We start from the raw sequence: 21,225 nt of genomic DNA on the forward strand, positions 1-21,225 counted from the left end.
CTTCTCTTCCCACCTACAAAACCCAAAGCTGAAGAATTCCAGCTGCTTCCTGGACCGGACTGAGGCCCCTGCCAGGGGGGCCCTCACCCAGCACACAATGACACCAGGCTGTGTTGGAGTCCTCAGATGGTGGGGGAGAGGCGCAGTTGACTCCTTCCTTTGTTCATCTTGGGCATCTATCTACCCATCCAGAAAGCAGTCAACTAGAGGACTTCCAAAGGCCCAGGAGAGGGCAGCCACAGGAGGATCTCCAAGCACAGAGTTTCAGATCCTTTGAGGTTGAGGGATCTGGGTACTGGGAGGGGAAGGAATTCCTGGAGATTGACGAGGTTCTTCTCTTTCTTAAAGAGCCCAGCTTGACAACCAGCCTCTCTCCCAGCCCCTAACCGGATGCTTCTGCTCACAGGATTGGGGGAGCCTCGACCTCTGGGTTCTAGGGAATGAGTTGAGGAGAAATATCAGAAACTGCACAGAAATTGCACAACTTTACAGCCCTGTATTGGTCCAGAGAGGTCTCCACTTCTTTCCTCCCGGATCCTAAGTCTCCTGGGTCCCTAACTACCCGCCAAGATTTCTGGATTTCGGGCCCTGAGCAAAGGCACGTGGCTCTTTGGTGCCCTCTGCTGGTGAGAGGCAGTTACAACGCCTCTTCCTTCCACAGATCCTGACACCAGGCTGAAGGGTCCAGACACATCCACCTACAGAAGACACAGAAACACAGGCAGAAACACACACAAACTCACATTCAGAAGCACACCATGCATAGACCCAGAGAGTCCTCCATATGTTCAAAAACACGTGTGCACGGGAAAACACACAGTTTAAAAATAAGGAGCATACCTAACCCAGAGAAATAGGAATGTAATCACAAGTACATACAAACAGCCACACACCAACGTGCAGACACACAAGGGCTTTTCATTTACTCATCCACTAATCTTGCATTCCACAGATATTTATTCAGTGACCGCTTATGTTCCAGTCAAAATTCTAAGCCTTAGAGATACAACAATGGAAAAAAAATTTTTTTTAACAAAGCCCCTCCTTCAGAGTGTCCCATTCTGCAGAGCAGGAAGAGGCAGTAGAAAAATCCTAGAACACACCAGGTTGTGGTAAATGCTACGAGAGACAAATAAAGCAGGATACAATGAATAGGGAGTGGAAGGGAAGGAGAAATTGCTACTGTTGCTGGGAAAGCTGCTCTGCTAAAGTAACGTTTAAGCAGAAACCTGAAGGAACTGAGAGATTCAGATATTCGGGCATCTGAGAGGAGAATATATCAGGTAGGTGGAAACAGCAAGTACAAGGGTCCTGAGGTAGGGATGTTCTTGCACTATCGGTGAGACAGCCTTTTCCCCTTTTCATTCTGCATGGACAGGAGGCCCATGGTGATATGATGTAGGAAAATGTTTAGAAGAAAAAGCCCAGAGAGAGGGAAGAGAATATTCTTAGCTTAGTGAGTGCTTCTTGCCCACCTTCCAGCTTCTGCTATTCAGGTTTGATGGTGATTCTCAGTGTGAGTAGGGACTGGCTTATCAAAGGTTTTCCTTCCCCTTGGCCTCTTATCTCACCTAGAAACCCTAGCAACAGAGAAGCCAAATTTCTCCAGATCCTTAACATCCAAAGCAGTCATCTCACTTCCCTCTCGTGGTCCCTTAACTTCCCTTTCCCCCTCCCTGCCTTTAATCTCCAGTTCCTACCAGCTCTGTTCATAGCAAACACAATTCTCCAGAATCCCCTCCACAAAAGCCAATATCCCAGATGCCAGAGCTTAAGACCCTAACTCCAGCTAGGGGTCCCCAACACCCGCTGTGTATTAGGATCTCCTGAGGGGCTTTTAAAAATCACCAGTGCAGGGCTTCCCTGGTGGCGCAGTGGTTGAGAGTCCGCCTCCCGATGCAGGGGACACGGGTTTGTGACCCAGTCCAGGAAGATCCCACATGCCGCGGAGTGGCTAGGCCCGTGAGCCATGGCCCCTGAGCCTGCACGTCTGGAGCCTGTGCTCCGCAACGGGAGACACCGCAACAGTGAGAGGCCCGTGTACCGCAAAAAAAAAAAAATCACCAGTGCCTTGGCCTCACGCCCAAAGATTAATTGTTCTTGGGTGAAGCCCCAAGCACCAGGATTTTAAAACACCTCCCCAGGTAATTCTGATGGGCAGCCAGGGTTGAGAATCACCGAGCTAAGCAAACGCCTGCTTTCCAGGCATCACCCTCAGCAAAGGCGCACACCATGAGGTGCCTGCCGTGCCCTCTTCCCTCTACCAGCAGTTCCGTTTATTGCCAATCCTGCTTTGCCCTCCCCTCCTTCTGGGGAGAACCCCAATTAAGCTCTCTTAACTTTCCTCTCAAATGAATGTTCACAGTTCTAATTGGATTAACTGAGTCTACTCGAGTTTAATCACATAGCTCTCATCAAACTGGGGGCATCCTGGGGCTGAGTCCCCAGTATCCGATGGATGCTCCCAGAAACAAAATCTGTCAGACTAGACATATCTCCCCAGGACAGGATATCTGGTCCCCATCTAACTTGGGGCTCCTTTGGGGCAAGAGCTATGCATGTCCTCTCGGTCTTGGAGCTCCCCGAGGGCAAGGAAGAAGCTGGGCACCCTCTCCCCATCAGAGAAGCAGCAGACTAGTGGAAAGCAAGGTACATGAGCATGGAAACCAGCCCGAGGGGATCCTAATCCAGGTTCTGCTCCTTACTTTCTGTGTGACCTTGGGCAGCCTATTTACCTCCCCTCTCTAATCCTTGATTTCTTCATCTGAAAACGGAGATAATAATAGTACTTACTTTATGGGGTGGTTGTGAGGATTAAATGGGTCAATATCCATACAGCTCTTAGAACAGTGCTGAGCACCCAATAAGCTAGCCAGGTCTGGCTGCTGGATTAGTCTCCATCCCCATGCACAGGGCCCTGACCAGGGAGAAGTGTGCGGGGCGTGGAGGTAGAGGGAGTAATCCCTAAGGATGCTACGTCACCCTGAAGGAAGGAGAGAAGAAGCCAAAGGTTGTATATGGAGTTAAGAGAAATATTAATAATTTTTTGAGCACAAAAGCAAAGAGATCAGAAGGTCAGGGGATCAGCAGTGAGGCAATTTATGACCACCAGCAGGAGAAGCCACCCTGAGAGACGGAAATGAATTCTTTGTCTCAATGAGGGCTAAGAACAGCAGAACAATTCGATAAATTGTCCTTTTCCCCCTAGAGGGGGTGGAGGATTGTGTTCCTGCTGCTTACCAGAGACACAAAAGGGAAAGGCCAAATCCTGATTTTCAGCCTGGAAAATAATCCTGACCATAAAGGAAACCCTGAGTCCCCGAGAGCGAGGGGCTGCCAGAGGTCACCCTGTCCCTCCCCCCCGCTGCAGAGGCTGCAGCCCAGAGCAGTGAGAGAGGCACCCTTTCTTCTCAAGTTCTCCCAGCAAAGCGGCTTGTCCTCATTCCTCCTCCACTTTTGTGTCTTACAGCCCAGGTGGCTGCGTAAGTCCTTCCACATATCAGGCCTTGGGCTTTCCCGCTGCTACACCAGTCTGTTTTCCCTTGTTCTCCTCTTCCTTAAGATGCCCAGCTTTTGAGATGTATGAGGATCAGAGTAGAGACAGAGTCTCTTAATGGCGATGGGGAGAGATTCAAATCTGTACTGCGAGGGGTGGGAGTGGGGGCAGAAAGAAGAGCAGCAGGTCCCTTGGGGGATGGTGGACCAAGGAATCAGGCTCCTTGGATGGGGCTTGGGTGTCAGAGGATATCTGAGGGAGCAGTGCTGCTATTGAAGCAAAGGACTAAAGGCCAGACCCCAGAAGGGGCTGTCTACTGAGGATGAGTGTCCAAATTATCTGGGGAGAGGTTTGGATAGGCTGAAGCTGCTCCGAGGCAGGGGAGTAGAAAGAATGACCTTGGCAAAGGCAGACTCCCAGGGTGTGTTTACCACGCACCAGCCTTGCCTTCGAGCAGCTGTGGTCCATTCTTTCCCACCCATTTCATCCCCCTCTTTCTCAGTGCTTCACATCCCGACATGGGGAGACAATTTGTGCTAAATGGACCAGTTACCTCTTATTAGGTTTAATGAGGATTTCATTGCCTCAGCTCACAGGGATTGGAAGATTCCTGCTTCAAATGAGCAGCCCAGTTGAGGAGATCAGCTCAGAGAAAGAGAGGAGAGAGTCAGCACTCAGGGGCCCTGGACAGGGGCAGGGAGGTGGGGAGTGGGTATGGAGGAGGAGAGAGTGGGGAATAGACTTAATCAGGAAAAATTGGAAAGTAATGTCAACTAATGACTCAAACATCAAGCTCCAGAACTAGATGGAGCCTCAGACAACATGAGGTCCATTCCCCCTTGAGATGGTGAAATGATCTGTCACAAAGTAAGTCATAGTCAGAGTAAGACTGGCACCAGAACCCAGGGAGGCCTCTTGTGTCTTAGGCCAGGATCCTTGCTAACTCCTACTTTCCCACCCCTGCACCCCACGCCCATTCCAAGTGCTTTTATCAGCAAAGGCACCCCTTATGTCCAAACAGCTCTGATCATTATGTAGCTCTGGTCTCCTGTAGGTATCTGAGAATCAGAGACTATAGTGAGCAGAAGGTGGGTATGCGATGGAGAAAGAGAGAGTCTCTCATCTTCCTTTGGCCCTTGGTTTTGGTTCCCTTGGATCCTACTCCCAAGTCCACAGTCTCCTGATCTTTAGCATTCCCTAGCGCTTCTTCGAAGACCTAAAACCACCCATCGTTAGATCTATTTAGTATCAGGTCTGGCTGTGAGAATTGTGGTTTATGTTTGCATTCAAGCTGGCAGCTAAGATTATGGGCTGAAGTTGTATTAAGGTTATTGAACATCATAGTAGGTTTAAGGGTGAAGCTGAATAAGGTTCACATGAATGGAAATATAGAGCTAGGCTTACTTAACCCTTATTATAAGGGGGGCCATTACCTTAAAGCACAACCCTTAGCAATGTCACTCCAGAAGGGAAGGATTGGGAGTTTGGGATTAGCAGAAACAAACTATTATATATAGAATGGATAAGCAACTTTCCCACCCCTGTACCCCAGGCCCATTCCTACTGTATAGCACAGGAAACTATATTCAATAACCTGTAATAAACCATAATGGAAAAGAATATGAAAAAGAGTATATCTATCTATCTATATATATATATGTATAACTTTATCACTTTGCTGTACACCAGAAACTAAGAAATTAACACAACATTGTAAATCAACTATATTTCAATTAAAAACAAAAACAAACTTACAGGATATAGCCAAAGCTGTGCTTAAAGGGAAAATTAATAGTGTTAAATGATTTAAACTTAAAAACTAATAAAATTTTTAAAACACTCAAAAAAAAAAAAAGTCACTCCTGTCCTAACAACCCCAACAGAGGCTTGCTAAGGGTTTGGGTTAAGATTAATTAATTAGCTTGTTCACCCATTCATCCATTTCATCATCTCACAAACATGTATTGAAAGCTTACTCTATGCCCAGGCACTAGGCTAAGCACTTAGGACACAAAGATGAATAAAACACACCCCTTGTTCTCCTGGAGCCGCAGTCTAGTGGGAAAGATTGACAGATAGCTACAACTGAGTTGGGAAGTACAGAGATAGAAACATACCCATTTCTTTAAGAGTGCAGAACACTAGTTACTGAACTTAGCTTGGAGACATCAAGGAAAGTTTCCTAGAATTGGGTACTGAGAATTAGGATCTTCAAAGTCTGAAATATGGCCTTAAATAAGACAGCTCCCCTCTCTGGGCCTCAGTTTCCTCTAGCTTTAACAGCCCCATGGGATTGTCATCATATGTTTGTTTCTGCTAAGGAGGCAGAGGCCGTTCCCTAGAGATGCCTGCTGAGGGGTTCCATCAGGACATATATAGGGGTGTTCTATAAATGCTCCCTGTTTAAGAACTGCTTCTATTCCTCTGGAGAGCCAGGGTCAGGGACCAATTTCCTTACTCCCTGCACATGACATGGTGGGTCTTCCTACATGAGACAGCCATGCTCCAGGCCACAGTATTCCTCCCTGCACCCACTGGCTTCCCGGCTTCTGGGCCAGGGAACAGGCCTAGCAGTGGCTGACAAGCAGGCTCTGGCTGCTGGTTTCGGTGGCATTTCCTAACTGGACAGATGGAGAATGTTGATTTAATGTCCCTCCCGTGCCTCTATTCCAGCCTCTGAGACACAGCCAGCAGTAAGGCACTGGCACCTACTCCTCTTCTGGCAGGCATGGCAGTTCCCCTCCTCCACCAGCCTTCATGCCTGAGCCTCCAGCTTCCTCCAGCCCCATCCCCAAGTCCTCCCCATGTAAAGCCCGAGTCTAGGCTCTGGGACTAGGTCTAGGGGAAAGTAAATCTCAAGGAAAAATTTGCCCCCGATGAAAAAGAACAAAACAGCAGAAACCTGGCTCCTCCTCTGGGGGTCCTTCAAGAGGCTCTACCTGAGAGCAGGATGGTGTTTGCCAAGGGACGGGGAGGGGGAAAGGGGAGGTATCAGTCAAACGGTACAAAGTTTCAGTTATACAAGAGGAGTCAATCCAAGAGAGCTACTGTGTAGATTAGTGCCTGTAGTCAACAATGCTCTACTGTACTCAAATATTTGCTATGAGAGTAAATCTTATGTCGAAATAAAATAATAATATATAAAAAGAGGCAGAAGGAAACTTTTGCAGGTGATGGATGTGTTTATGGCACAGATACTGGCAATGGTTTCATGGCCTCCAAACTCACCAGGTTCTATACGTTAAATAGGTGCAGTGTTTTGTCCATCAATCCTCCCTCAGTAAATGCGATGTAAAAAAATAAAAGACTGGCACCAGCCTCCATCCTGTTGTTTAAACCAAAGACCTGCTGTACTTGACTGCTCTTTCTTCCTCCGCGTTCAGCGCTAACCAGCCTCCAGTTCCTGTTGGTGGTTATTAATTATGTCCATTTCCTTCCGTCTCCACTGCCAACACCTTGGTCCGTATGCTATGGCCTCTCCTGCCTGGACCACCAGCAACAGCCTCTCGGTGTCTGTTCAGCTCTGTTCTCTGCAATTCTGTGTGTCTGCAGCCCCAGTGGTCTTTCTCAAGCTCAAATGTAACCACCTAATTCCCCTACTTAAAACTCACTGGTGACTCCGTTGCCCTATGGATCACACTCAGAATCTTCCCATTAGCTACAAGAGCCTGCCTGGGATGGCTCTGTCTTGCCTTCCAGCCCTCTGCTTCCCACACTCCCTCTTGCCCCTTATACTCCAGCTCTGACAGGCTTCTCCGAGTTTTTGGGACTGGCCACATATCTGTCTTCACTGGGGCCTCCACATGCCCTGTTCCCTTGCCTGCAATGTTCTTTTCCACCCTGGCCCCTAACCGCCCCCCTCATCCCCTACTCATCCCTTAGACCTCACACTGAATGTCACTTCTCCATGGAAGCCTCTCTAATTCCTCCAAACAGGTTAGATCACCTCGTTATTGCCCTCAAGCACCCTCTATTTTCACCGGCAGCATTAATCACACTTGTAATTAGGTATTCAGTGTCTGTTTTCCCTGCTGGGTTGTAAGCCCTGTATAGGTAGAGACTGCCACTACTGCTCACTGCTGTCACCATACTGCCTGACACACAGTAGGCTCTTAGGACTGAGAAAAAGAGAGATGTTCCCTATTCTGAATTCTACAAAGAATTTCTTGGAGTAGAGAAGGGGGGGCTAGGTTCCTTGTAACAAAGTACAGATCCAGAGGGCTAGCAGTTAGACTCAGGAGGAACTTCTCCACTAAGTAATGGGGAAGTTCCAGGAAATCATCCTTCAAGCACCAGAATAAGAGTAGAAATGGCATGTAAGGGCAAAAAAAAAAAAAAAAATCCCAAGGAACAGTGAAAAAAGCTATAAATACAGCCAAGCATCGGGTGACATCACCTGAGCACCGTGCAGCGATGTATGGCCAGGTCACATGGCCCTAAAGTGTATTTATAACGGTGTAACTCACTAGTACTTCTCCCTGCCTGCTTGCCTTCCCTCCTTCTCCTGTTTGATGGTGGCCACAGTCCTGCTCTTCTCACGAAACAGGATGGCTGGGCCTGGCCCCTGCTTTGGGAGTACCAGGATGCTCTGAGGAGTGGGGCTGTCTCTCCAAAACTGTGCATTCAAAAACCTGCCCCCGTTCCCCGTTTCCTAGTGAGTTGTGGACATTTAAGACATGCAAAGCCCCCGTCGCCTTCACTTACCTTTGGGCTCCATGGACAGCTTTATCAGCTTCCAGCTTTATTCACATACGCTACGTGGTTCCTAGAATCCGGTGAGTTTCCCCAAATAGTCCCTAGGGGTTCACCCCTTCATCCTTTGCTCATGCTTTCCCCTCCACGTGGTGTATTTTTCTACCATAAATCTCCAGTCAAAACTGCTCCTTCAAGGCCCAACTCAGATGCAGCATTTTCACTGAGCTTTCTGGTGGGATGATGTACCTTTTGGTTCTCTCCTCACAACGCCACTGACTCTGCACTGTCTGCAACTTGAAGCCACTTGTTTACTATGATAAACTTGCACACAGACATGTCTTGTTTCCACCTCGAACGGTGAGTCCCTTCCCCATACATCTTAGTTCTTCCCTCAGGGTCTTCTCAGGACCTGCCACATGGCAGAAGCTCAGAGAATGTTTGTGCAATCAAATATCTCTTCCTTCTGTGACCCTAGTCCCCCTTGAGCATCTACAACATGTCCAGCATGGTGTTAGAAGCCGTACTGGCATGATTTTCAATCCTCACAATGACTAGAAGGGTGTCAACATCTCCACTTCTGTGTAGGGGCATTGAGGCAGAGAGAGGTTACGTAGCTTGCCCAAAGGTACAGAGCAAGTATCAATAAATGTGACCATAGGACTCTCAACAAGTATGTCAAAGTCTACCATGTTTCTTCTATTCCTGGAGACCTTGCGCTAAGTGCTGTATAGCCTGGTTTCAATCTAATATCCCAGGATTTGCATTCTCTTCTCAAAGACACTGCACACAGCCAGCTGACAGCCTGCCTCTTCACAACTGGTTCCCGGGTGGCTTGCTCAGGTGCTGGGGTTATCAAAGTGGAGTTTTCTGAGGAGGCTTGTGAGAGAATCACTGCTTTGAAAGAAGCCCCAGGCCCTTTCTGTGTTCTGGGGACCTACCCCTCTCCTACCTCATTTACATGGGGGAAAGAAAGCTCAGAGCCAGTGAGAGAGACTGAGATAAACAGTCACCTGGCAGTCACCCACTGCTCAGGACACTGGCTTTCCTCTCCATCTCTCCTCCTCTGCTTCTGGATCTTCTTCGGTGATTTTACCGCCACCTCTATTTAGAGTCTTCAATGGAAAGAGAAGCAACGATGAACTGAGATTCTCTTTCTCACCAGCAAACCATCAGATGCTTACCTCTGGGAAAGTGGGAACTAGAAATTACCCAAGGTGGGTGGGGAGTAGGGTGTTGGTGGTGTAATTCAGTTAGGCTGGGACCTGAGTCATGGTCTCGGGCAAGCAGAGTTTGGGAAGCAGAGATTGGGAAGTGGGGGCAGAGTGACCATGCAGGAAGCAAGCCAGAGCAAATCAGAAAAATTATCTGTCTTCCCAACTCACCCTCAGCTAGGCCACCAGCATGTGGCTTAAGGCACTGAATAAAATCCAAAATATTTAACAAGCCAAGTGATTTCGTTAAAAAATTGCTATTAATATTATAAATGATTCTTATCTCTTCTATTATTGCTCAGAGTTGAAAAGTGACTAAAAATGATGCTGAGTTCCTATAGGTGTTCCCCACAACTCCACCTTCTCACATAGGCCGCTTGCAACCCCCAATTAGGCTGCAGAATCCAGCACGTTCATTCCCCGTGCAAAGTGTGAATTGAAAGAAGTTTGCCTTTGGTGATACAGTCTCTTTCTTAAAGTGTTATTCCACAATCTTGAGAGCTCTCTTACTGCTCTAAACTTTCACTGTTGAATGAGTTTATACTAAAATGTGAAAGACTCCATATCCTCCCCCCGATATATAATATATATATATATATATATATATATATATATATATATATATATATATTTGGCTGTGCCACATGGCTTGTGGGATCTTAGTTCCCTGACCAGGGACTGAACCTGGGCCTCTGGCAGTGAAAGTCCTAACCACTGGAGCACCAGGGAATTCCCAGATACATTTTAAAAGAGAGTAGCACTGGGGCAATATTTTAACCAAAGAAATATATGTCTGACAGTGTAGTTATAGACATTTTTATACTTGATAAGGAGGCATTTTGGGGGTACTATAGAGAAACCTTCTAGAGCCCATAAAATTATACCTGGCCCAAGAGTCTACAAGCAGAGGCAAACTTATCATGAAGTTAATGAAGCTCACTTGCTCCTTCTAAGGTCCTGGGTGGTACCCTGCCAGTGCGTTCATGTGGTTCTGCATAAAAATTGCAGGAGTGGGTTTCCCTGGTGGCACAGTGGTTGAGAGTCCAACTGCCGATGTAGGGGACACGGGTTTGTGCCTTGGTCCGGGAAGATCCCACATGCCGCGGAGCGGCTGGGCCCATGAGCCATGGCCGCTGAGCCTGCACGTCCGGAGCCTGTGCTCCGCAACGGGAGAGGCCGCAACAGTGAGAGGCCCGTGTACCGCAAAAAAAAAAAAAAATTGCAAGAGTAAGATATTGTAATCACAACTGATTGTGTCTGTAGTCTCTTTTCATTATAACTTCCCCTCCACCTCCACCTCGCCTCTTGTCAGGTGGTAGAGAAGCCACGGGCATTCTGGGAGTCTAGCTAAGGGGAAATTTAGTTGGGAGTACATTTAGGTTGGATTAAAGGGTTATGTGATATAGCTCACAATCACTTGCATGTATGGTTATGCTAACTCTCTGGTGTTGGGATGGCTTCCAGGAATGCTCCTACGGTCACCAAACTGACTCATGCAGCATCGGGACATGTAGATGCAGAGCCAGAGGGTCGTGGTGCCAAGAACGTGTCATCTAGCACCCGGACCTGGAGGCACGGAAAGTGGAAGCTAGTCCATGGAAGATTCTTCTAATCTCCTGATGTGTAATATGGAAAGTGTTGGGTTTGGTTCTCACTGATGCTTTGTCAAAATGGAAGTTCTTTCCTGTCAGGAATATGCCTAATGATGTAGTGTGTAAATTATAAATATACCATACAAAAATGTTTCCTGTGTATTTTTATATGAAATGATTAGGTAGAAATTATTCTGACATTAGGACGGGAATTGTAACACAAAACTCAGATTATCCCCAAAGAGACACTGCATTAAGAGGAAGAGATAGTGGGAATTCCCTGGCGGTCCAGTGGTTAGGACTCCGTGCTTCCACTTCAGAGGGCATGGGTTCCATCCCTGGTTGGAAACTATGATCTCGGATGCCATGCAGCACGGCCAAAAAAAAAAAAAAAAAAAATGGAAGAGATAGTTTTCTGACAGGCTCTGGGATTCTTTAATAATCCAATTAATGAAGAGGGTAACTACAGTGGGAAAAGTTTTAAATTTCTTAGTGATTTGATAAAGATAACATAAAACTCATAATAGACCACTACAATGAGGACAAACTGGTTAATAATAACTGGTGTCCTTTATAACAAGTATTTAAGATTAGTTACAACATAAGAAAACTCGAACTGTCCTGATATCTTACAGCTCAATTATTTTTTTAAAAAGTGTGTAGGTTTGGGCTTCCCCGTTGGCGCAGTGGTTAAGGATCCACCTACCAATGCAGGGGACACGGGTTCGAGCCCTGGTCTGGGAAGACCCCACAGGCTGCGGAGCAACTAATCCCATGCGCCACAACTACTGAGCCTGCGCTCTAGAGCTCACGAGCCACAACTACTGATCCCGTGTGCCGCAACTACTGAAGCCCTCGCACCTAGAGCCCGTGCTCCGCAACAAGAGAAGCCACGGCAATGAGAAGCCCGCGCACCGCAAGGAAGAGTAACCCCCGCTCGCCGCAGCTAGAGAAGAGCCCGCGCGCAGCAACGAAGACCCAACACAGACAAAAATAAATAAATAAGTAAATAATTTAAAAAAGGGCAGAGGTTTTTCTTTTTCCAAAAATGACAAAAATCCTAAAATTATAGATGGTATTACCAATAGCAATTTTAAAGTTGAAAGACACTTTTAAAGACTATCAGTAATAAAAAGATAAATTTTGATCAACCATTCCAGAGGAAAGCTGAATTATGCTTCTGCTCTCTCTATTAAAAACATTATAGAATCATTATGAGGAATCAGTCAAAGGGTACACAGCCAGAAATGCAGAGGAAAATATTATATGGGTGCGTCAGGCAGTTAATTCATAAAAATGATTATTTCACTTTTCTGGATTTTTAATGATTTTTGATTTGTCAACTTTTTAAAACCTGTAGCTTGTTATGAATCCTTTTTTCATTTTTAAAATAAATGGTCACTTCTTACCTACTTTTGCGTTTATAATTTTGCATATTCCTTTCCTTTATTAAGCACCCTCCCCACCACCTCCCCAACAAAAAACCAAAATGGTATAAGCTTCAGGGCCCGTAAAGTAGGGTTGATCTCTGTCCACAGCATTGGTATTTTATTAAGGTAATGCTGAATAATAATAATTATAATGGCTGCACTTTTTATTATGAGCCCACGTTATTATAAACGCTTAACTGTGAATTATCTCAGTTACCCCCTCAATAACTACTTGTTTGCCCCATTGGCAACTACTTGTTTCCTCCATTTGACAGATGAAGGAACTAAAGTCTCAGAGATGTTAGGTCACCTGCTCCAGGTTGCTCAGCTGGGAGGCTACAAAGCCTGGATAAACACAGAAGCTTGTTTCCTCTCTGTTTCTGGCGACCTAGGCCCTGTTTCCCTCACCTCCCTTGACTCCAAAGAGAAGAGCTAAGTTCCCAGACTCCACCGCTCGTCTTACACTCAGAGAGGCTGAGTGACTTGCTGGAAGACACACAGCCGGCAAACGGCAGAAGGAGAGTTTGGACTCGGCTACAGGGTTTTCCTTTTCTCCCTCACACCACCCTAGGACACCTGCTTTGGCCTTGGTCCCGGGCTGGCGGGGTGAGGCCCCAGGCGGCAGACGCTCTGGCAGGTGGGACCCGCAGGCCGCCTGGGGCAGGGGCGGGTGAGGGAAGGGGCCGAGGGCGCAGGCTGCAGCCTCCGGGAGGAGATGCCTTCAGAAATTCAGCGTCTCCAGGGGCAGCAGCCAGGACACAGCCTCCCCCCACTTCATTAACTGGAAAATAAACTGGAGCCACAAAAGCCTGGGGGAAGGAGAGGGCGCGGGCCCAGCTGCCGCAAGGCCGAGGGGCGGAGGTGGCAGGAGGAGACCCCGCCAGCTGAGGCCGCAGTCATTCCCTGGCTGCCCATCCCCCACCTGCAGCCCCCTCCCCAGCATGGGAGCCGGCCCCCTTTGCTCCCGATTGCACCGGGGAGCCCTGGGAGCCAGAGACTTTCCTGGAGCCGGGGGAATGTGCCCCTCAGAATCACCCCTCCAAGCTCCGAGGGCACAATGGGCCGTCAGATGGTGGGGAGGGGCGGGCACGGCTCTACATAGGCCCCCTCCTAAGAGGCAAACCTGCTGCTGCCGAAAGCAGAACAGAGGGACATTGAGAGTGTAGCCCTGGGGAAGGGCTGGCTCTGGGGAAAATGGGATTTTAAGAGAGAGAAATGAGAGACTTGCTGCCTTCTGCTCACTGCCCTCCACCCCCCCAGACACACACACGTTTCTCCTTCCTCTCTTCGATGCTCTCCCTCTCTTCCTTTTCTCCCAGGATCCCCCAAAGCTGTGACTCCCTCAGTATCACCGCCCCCCCATCTCACCCCTGCTTCTCTCCTGGGCTCACCCCTTTCTTAGCAAAGCTGTTCTCCTTGCCCTCCAGTTCCCTTCTGTATTAGCCTGCTGTGGCTGCCATGACAAAGTACCACAGACTGGGTGGTGTAAATATTTTCTCATAGTTCTGAAGGCTAGAAGTCCCAGATCAATGTGTCAGCAAGAGTGGTTTCTTCTGAGGCCTCTCTCCTTGGCTCGCAAATGGCCGTCTTCTCCCAGTGCTTTCCTGTGGTTTCCCTTAGTGCATGTGTGTGTCCTAATCTCCTCTTCATATAAGGACACCAGTCATGTTGGATTAAGGCCAACCCTAATGACCTTATTTTGACTTAATTACCTCTTTAAAGACAGAATTTCCATATACAGTCATATTCTGAGGTCCTGGCGTTACGACCTCAACAAATGAATTTGAGGGAACACAATCCAGTGCTTAACACCTTCTTTGTCCAGACCAGTCTACCACCAAATCTTGCAGCTAACACGGTCATCTAGGGTTGCCCTAGTCTGGACACTGTGACATCCCCACACACAGCCCCACAAACACAACCTAACACCTCCCTCACTTTACCCTCACACATTCAGAACCTCTCAGAAGTACCGGGTCACACAGACCCAAGTTACCTGGCAAATGTAACCTAGCACTTCTTGGTTGCAAAATCAACTCTGGCTTCTGTCTTCTTTCTCTGAGATTTGGGGGCTTGCCTAATGCAGGATCATAGCTCTTCAGTTCGTTTGGTCATTTAAGAATCTCTTCCCCTCAAAATGTTTCAGTACCTTTATTTATTTATTTTACAGTTTTATTGAGATGTAACTGACATATAGCACTGTATAAGTTTAAGGTGTACAGCATAATGATTTGACTTATGTACATCATGAAATGATTACCACAAAAAGTTTAGTGAACATCCATCATCTCGTATAGATGCAACATTAAAGAAGTAGAAAAAATTTTTTTCCTTGCTCAGTAACTTTAAATAATTTGAGTAGGTTCAAAGGTTTAAAAAATGATATAAAAAGGAATGTATTAGATTGGTTCAAGATGGCAGAGTAGAAGGACGTGTGCTCCATTCCCTCTTGAGTGACCACCGGAATCACACCTAACTGCTGAACAATCATCAACAGGAATACACTGGAACTTGCCAAAAAAGATACCCCACATCCAAAGACAAAGGAGAAGTCAAAATGAGATGGTAGGAGGGGTGCAATCACAATAAAATCAAATCCCATAACGGCTGGGTGAGTGACTCACAAACTGGAGAACACTTATACTACAGAAGTCCACCCACTGTAGTGAAGGTTCTGAGCCCCACGTCAGGCTTCCCAACCTGGGGGTCTGGCAACGGGAGGAGGAATTCCTAGAGAATCAGACTTTGAAGGCTAGGAGGATTTGATTGCAGGACTTCGACAGGATTGGGGGAAACAGACTCTACTCTTGGAGGACACACACAAAGTAGTGTGTGCATCAGGACCCAGGTGAAGGAACAGTGACCCCATAGGAGACTGAAACAGACCGACCTGCTACTGTTGGAGGGTCTACTGCAGAGGAAGGGGGTGGCTATGGCTCACCTTGGGGACAAGGACTCTGGCAGCAGAAGTTTGGGGAAGTACTCCTTGGCGTGAGCCCTCACAGAGTCTGCCATTAGTCCAAACCAAAGAGCCGGGTAGGATCCAGTGTTGGGTCACCTCACGCCCAACAACCAACAGGGAGGGAACCCAGCCCCACCCACCAGCAGACAAGCGGATTAAAGTTTTACTGAGCTCTGCCCACCAGAGCAACAGCCAGCTCTACCCACCACCAGTCCCTCCCATGAGGAAACTTACACAAGCCTCTTAGATAACCTCACCCACCAGAGGGCAGATAGATGAAGCAAGAAGTACTACAATTCTGCAGCCTGTGGAAGGAAAAGCACATTCACAGAAACATAGACAAAATGTAAAGGCAGAGGACTTTGTACCAGATGAAGGAACAAGAGAAACCCCAGGAAAACAACTAAGTGAAGTGGAGATATGCAACATTCCAGAAAAAGAATTCAGAACAATGATAGTGAAGATGATCCAGGACCTCGGAAAAAGAATGGAGGCAAAGAGCAAGAAGATGCAAGAAATGTTTAACAAAGACCTAGAAGGATTAAAGAACAAACAAACAGAGATAAACAATACAATAACTGAAATGAAAAATACACTAGAAGGTATCAATAGCAGAATAACTGAGGCAGAAGAACAGATAAGTGACCTGGAAGACAGAATGGTAGAATTCATTGCTGTGGAACAGAATAAAGGAAAAAGAATGAAAAGAAATGAAGACAGCCTAAGAGACCTCTGGGACAACATTAAATGCAACAACATTCACATTATAGGGGTCCCAGAGGAGAAGAGAGAGAGGAAGGACCAGAGAAAATATTTGAAGAGATTATAGTCAAAAATTTCCCTAACATGGGAAAGGAAATAGCCACCCAAGTCCAGGAAGCTCTGAGAGTACTAGGCAGGACAAACCCAAAAAGAAACATGCCAAGACACATAGTAATCAAATTGACAAAAATTAATGACAAAGAAAAATTATTGAAAGCAGCAAGGGAAAAATGACAAATAACTTACAAGGGAATTCCCAAAAGGTTAACAGCTGATTTCTCAGCAGAAACTTTACAAGCCAGAAGGGAGTGGCATGATACATTTAAAGAGATGAAAGGGAAGAACCTACAACCAAGATTACTCTACCCGGCAAGGATCTCATTCAGATTCCATGGAGAAATCAAAAGCTTTACAGACAAGCAAAAGCTAAGAGAATTCATCACCACCAACCCAGTTCTACAGCAAATGCTAAAGGAACTTCTCTAAGTGGGAAACACAAAAGAAGAAAAGGAGCTACGAAAACAAACCCATAACAATTAAGAAAATGGTAATAGGAACATACATATCGTTAATTACCTTAAACATGAATGGATTAAATGCTCCAACCAAAAGATACAGGCTCGTTGAATGGATACGAAAACAAGACCCATATATATGCTGTCTACAAGAGACCCACTTCAGACCTAGGCACACATACAGACTGAAAGTGAGGGGATGGAAAAAGATATTCCATGCAAATTGAAATCAAAAGAAAGCTGGAGTAGTAATACTCATATCAGATAAAATAGACTTTAAAATAAACAATGTTACAAGAGACAAGGAAGGACACTACATAATGATCAAGGGATCAATCCAAGAAGAAGATATAACAATTATAAATATATATGCACCCAACATAGGAGCACCTCAATACATAAGGCAACTGCTAACAGCTATAAAAGAGTAAATCGACAGTAACACAATAATAGTGGGGAACTTTAACACCACACTTACACCAATGGACAGATCATCCAAACAGAAAATTAATAAGGAAACACAAGCTTTAATTGACACAATACACCGGATAGAGTTAATTGATATTTATAGGACATTCCATCCAAAAACAGCAGACTACACTTTCTTCTCAAATGCACATGGAACATTTTACAGCATAGATCACATCTTGGGTCACAAATCAAGCCTCAGTAAATTTAAGAAAACTGAAATCCTATGAAGCATCTTTTCTGACCACAACACTATAAGATTAGAAATCAATTACAGGGGAAAAAACGTAAAAAACACAAACACATGAGGCTAAACAATACGTTATTAAAGAACCAAGAGATCATTGAAGAAATCAAAGTGGAAATTTAAAAATATCTAGAGACAAATAAAAATGAATACACAGCGATCCAAAACCTATGAGATGCAGCAAAAGCAGTTCTAAGAGGGAAGTTTATAGCTATACAAGTTTATCTCAAGAAACAAGAAACATCTCAAATAAACAATCTAACCTTACACCTAACGTAACTAGAGAAAGAAGAACAAACAAAACCTGAAGTTAGCAGAAGGAAAGAAATCATAAAGATCAGAGCAGAAATAAATGAAATAGAAACAAAGAAAACAATAGCAAAGATCAATAAAACTAAAAGCTTTTTCTTTGAGAAGATAAACAAAATTGATAAACCATTAGCCAGACTCATGAAGAAAAAGAGGGAGAGGACTCAAATCAGTAAAATTAGAAATGAAAAAGGTGAAGTTACAACAGACACCGCAGAAATACAAAGCATACTAAGAGACTACTACAAGCAACTCTATGCCAATAAAATGGACAACCTGGAAGAAATGGACAAATTCTTAGAAAGGGATAACCTTCCAATACTGAACCAGGAAAAAATAGAAAATATGAACAGACCAATCACAAGTAATGAAATTGAAACTGTGATTAAAAATCTTCCAACAAACAAAAGTCCAGGACCAGATGGCTTCACAGGTGAATTCTATCAAAGGTTTAGAGAAGAGCTAACACCCATCCTTCTCAAACTCTTCCAAAAAACTGCAGAGGAAGGGACACTCCCAAACTCATTCTATGAGGCCACCATCACCCTGATACCGAAACAAGACAAAGATACTACAAAAAAAGAAAATTACAGACCAACATCACTGATGAATATAGATGCAAAAATCCTCAACAAAATACTAGCAAACAGAACACAACACATTAAAAGGCTCATACACCATGATCAAGTGGGATTTATCCCAGGGACGCAAGGATTCTTCAATATATGCAAATCAATCAATGTGATACACCATATTAACAAATTGAAGAATAAAAACCATATGATCATCTCAATAGATGCAGAATAAACTTTTGACAAAATTCAACACCCATTTATGATAAAAAGTCTCCAGGAAGTGGGCATAGAGGAAACCTACCTCAACATAATAAAGGCCATATATGACAAACACACAGCAAACATCATTCTCAGTGGTGAAAAACTGAAAGCATTTCCTCTAAGATCAGGAACAAGACAAAGTTGTCCACTCTCACCACTATTATTCAACATAGTTTTGAAAGCTCTAGCCATGGCAATCAGAGAAGAAAAAGAAATAAAAGGAATACAAATTGGAAAAGAAGACGTAAAACTGTCACTGTTTGCAGATGACATGTACTATGCATAGAGAATCCTAAAGATGCCACCATAAAACTACTAGAGCTAATCAATGAATTTGGTAAAGTTGCAGGATACAAAATTAATGCACAGAAATCTCTTGCATTCCTATACACTAATGATGAAAAATATGAAAGAGAATTTAAGGAAGCACTCCCACTTACCATTACAACAAAAAGAATAAAATACCTAGGAATAAACCTACCTAGGGAAACAAAAGACCTGTATGCAGAAAACTATAAGACACTGATAAAAGAAATTAAAGATGGTACCAACAGATGGAGACATATACCATGTTCTTGGATTGGAAGAATCAATATTGTGAAAATGACTATACTACCCAAAGCAATCTACCAATTCAATGAAATCCCTATCAAATTACTAATGGCATTTTTCACAGAACTAGAACAAAAAATCTTAAAATTTGTATGGAGACACAAAAGACCCCAAATAGCCAAAGCAGTCTTGAGGGAAAAAAACCAAATGCTGGAGAGGGTGTGGAGAAAAGGGAACCCTCTTGCACTGTTGGTGGGAATGTAAATTGATACAGCCACTATGGAGAACAGTATGGAGGTTCCTTAAAAAACTAAAAATAGAACTCCCATATGACCCAGCAATCCCACTACTGGGCATATACCCAGAGAAAACCATAATTCAAAAACACACATGCACCACAATGTTCATTGCAGCACTATTTACAATAGCCAGGTCATGGAAGCAACCTAAATGCCCTACGACAGATGAATGGATAAAGAAGATGTGGCACATATATACAATGGAATATTACTCAGCTGTAAAAAAGAATGAAATTGGATCATTTGTAGAGACATGGATGGATGTAGAGACTATCATACAGAGTGAAGTAAGTCAGAAAGAGAAGACAAATACCATATATTAACACATATATGTGGGACCTAGAAAAATGGTACAGATGAACTGGTTTGCAGGGCAGAAAGTGAGACACAGATGTAGAGAACAAACGCATGGACACCAAGGGGGGAAAGCGGTGGGGGGGGGGGTGGTGATGGGATGAATTGGGAGATTGGGATTGACCTATATACACTAATATGTATAAAATGGATAACTAATAAGAACCTGCTGTATAAAAAAATTAAATTAAGTTAAAAAAAAACCCACAAAAACAACCTTAGGGCAAAGGCATTGTTTGGGAGCCTCAGAAATTTGTATTGTTGAGGGACTCTCTGTAATTAGTGTCTGCCCCTTGTCCAGAGTCCCTGCCTTCTTCCAAATTACTGGTCCCCAAATTCACTCAACCACTTCATTATTCCACCAGGTAAAATATTCATTAACATCAGTAGAATTTATTTAAATGTGAGACTTGCTGGACTGGAGAAGGAAGTAGGAGGTACACCAAGTTAATAAGGTCATCCAGATCAACTTTTTTCCAGATAAATTAATATCATGAAGTGAAAAGGCAGTGTAACTCTTTACAACTGGTCTTTGCTCATTGGACCCCTCTGATCTTTAGGCTTCTTCCTCCAGTTTAGCTACTTTGAAGTTATTCACTTATAAATCCCTACACTTTCCTCCATGTGATCTCATCCTTGTTTAACTTTCAACTTCTTTTTTTGCCTTTATTTATATCACTTACTTACTTTATAAGGATTTTTTTTTTTCATTTTAACATCTTTATTGGAGTATAATTGCTTTACAATGGTACGCTAGTTTCAGCTTCACAACAAAATGAATCAGTTATATATATACATATGTTCCCATATCTCTTCCCGCTTGCGTCTCCCTCCCTCCCACCCTCCCTATCCCACCCCTCCAGGCGGTCACAAAGCACCGACCTGATCTCCCTGTGCTATGCGGCTGCTTCCCACTAGCTATCTACCTTACGTTTGGTAGTGTATATATGTCCATGCCTCTCTCTCGCTTTGTCACCGTTCACCCTTCCCCCTCCCCATAGCCTCAAGTCCATTCTCTAGTAAGTCTGTGTCTTTATTCCTGTTTCACCCCTGTTTTTCATGACATTTGTTTTTCTTAAATTCCATATATATGTGTTAGCATACAGTATTTGTCTTTCTCTTTCTGACTTACTTCACTCTGTATGACAGACTCTAGGTCTATCCACCTCATTACAAATAGCTCAATTTCGTTTCCTTTTATGACTGAGTAATATTCCATTGTATATATGTGCCACATCTTCTTTATCCATTCATCCGATGATGGACACTTAGGTTGTTTCCATCTCTGGGCTATTGTAAATAGAGCTGCAATGAACATTTTGGTACATGACTCTTTTTGAATTATGGTTTTCTCAGGGTATATGCCCAGAAGTGGGATTGCTGGGTCATATGGTAGTTCTATTTGTAGTTTTTTAAGGAACCTCCATGCTGTTCTCCACAGTGGTTGTATCAATTTACATTCCCACCAACAGTGTAAGAGGGTTCCCTTTTCTCCAC

This window comes from Delphinapterus leucas, chromosome 1, assembly GCF_059928025.1.
Source record: "Delphinapterus leucas isolate spDelLeu-1000000601 "Yukka" chromosome 1, BTC_Dleu_Yukka2, whole genome shotgun sequence".
Classification (NCBI taxonomy): Eukaryota; Metazoa; Chordata; class Mammalia; order Artiodactyla; family Monodontidae; genus Delphinapterus; species Delphinapterus leucas.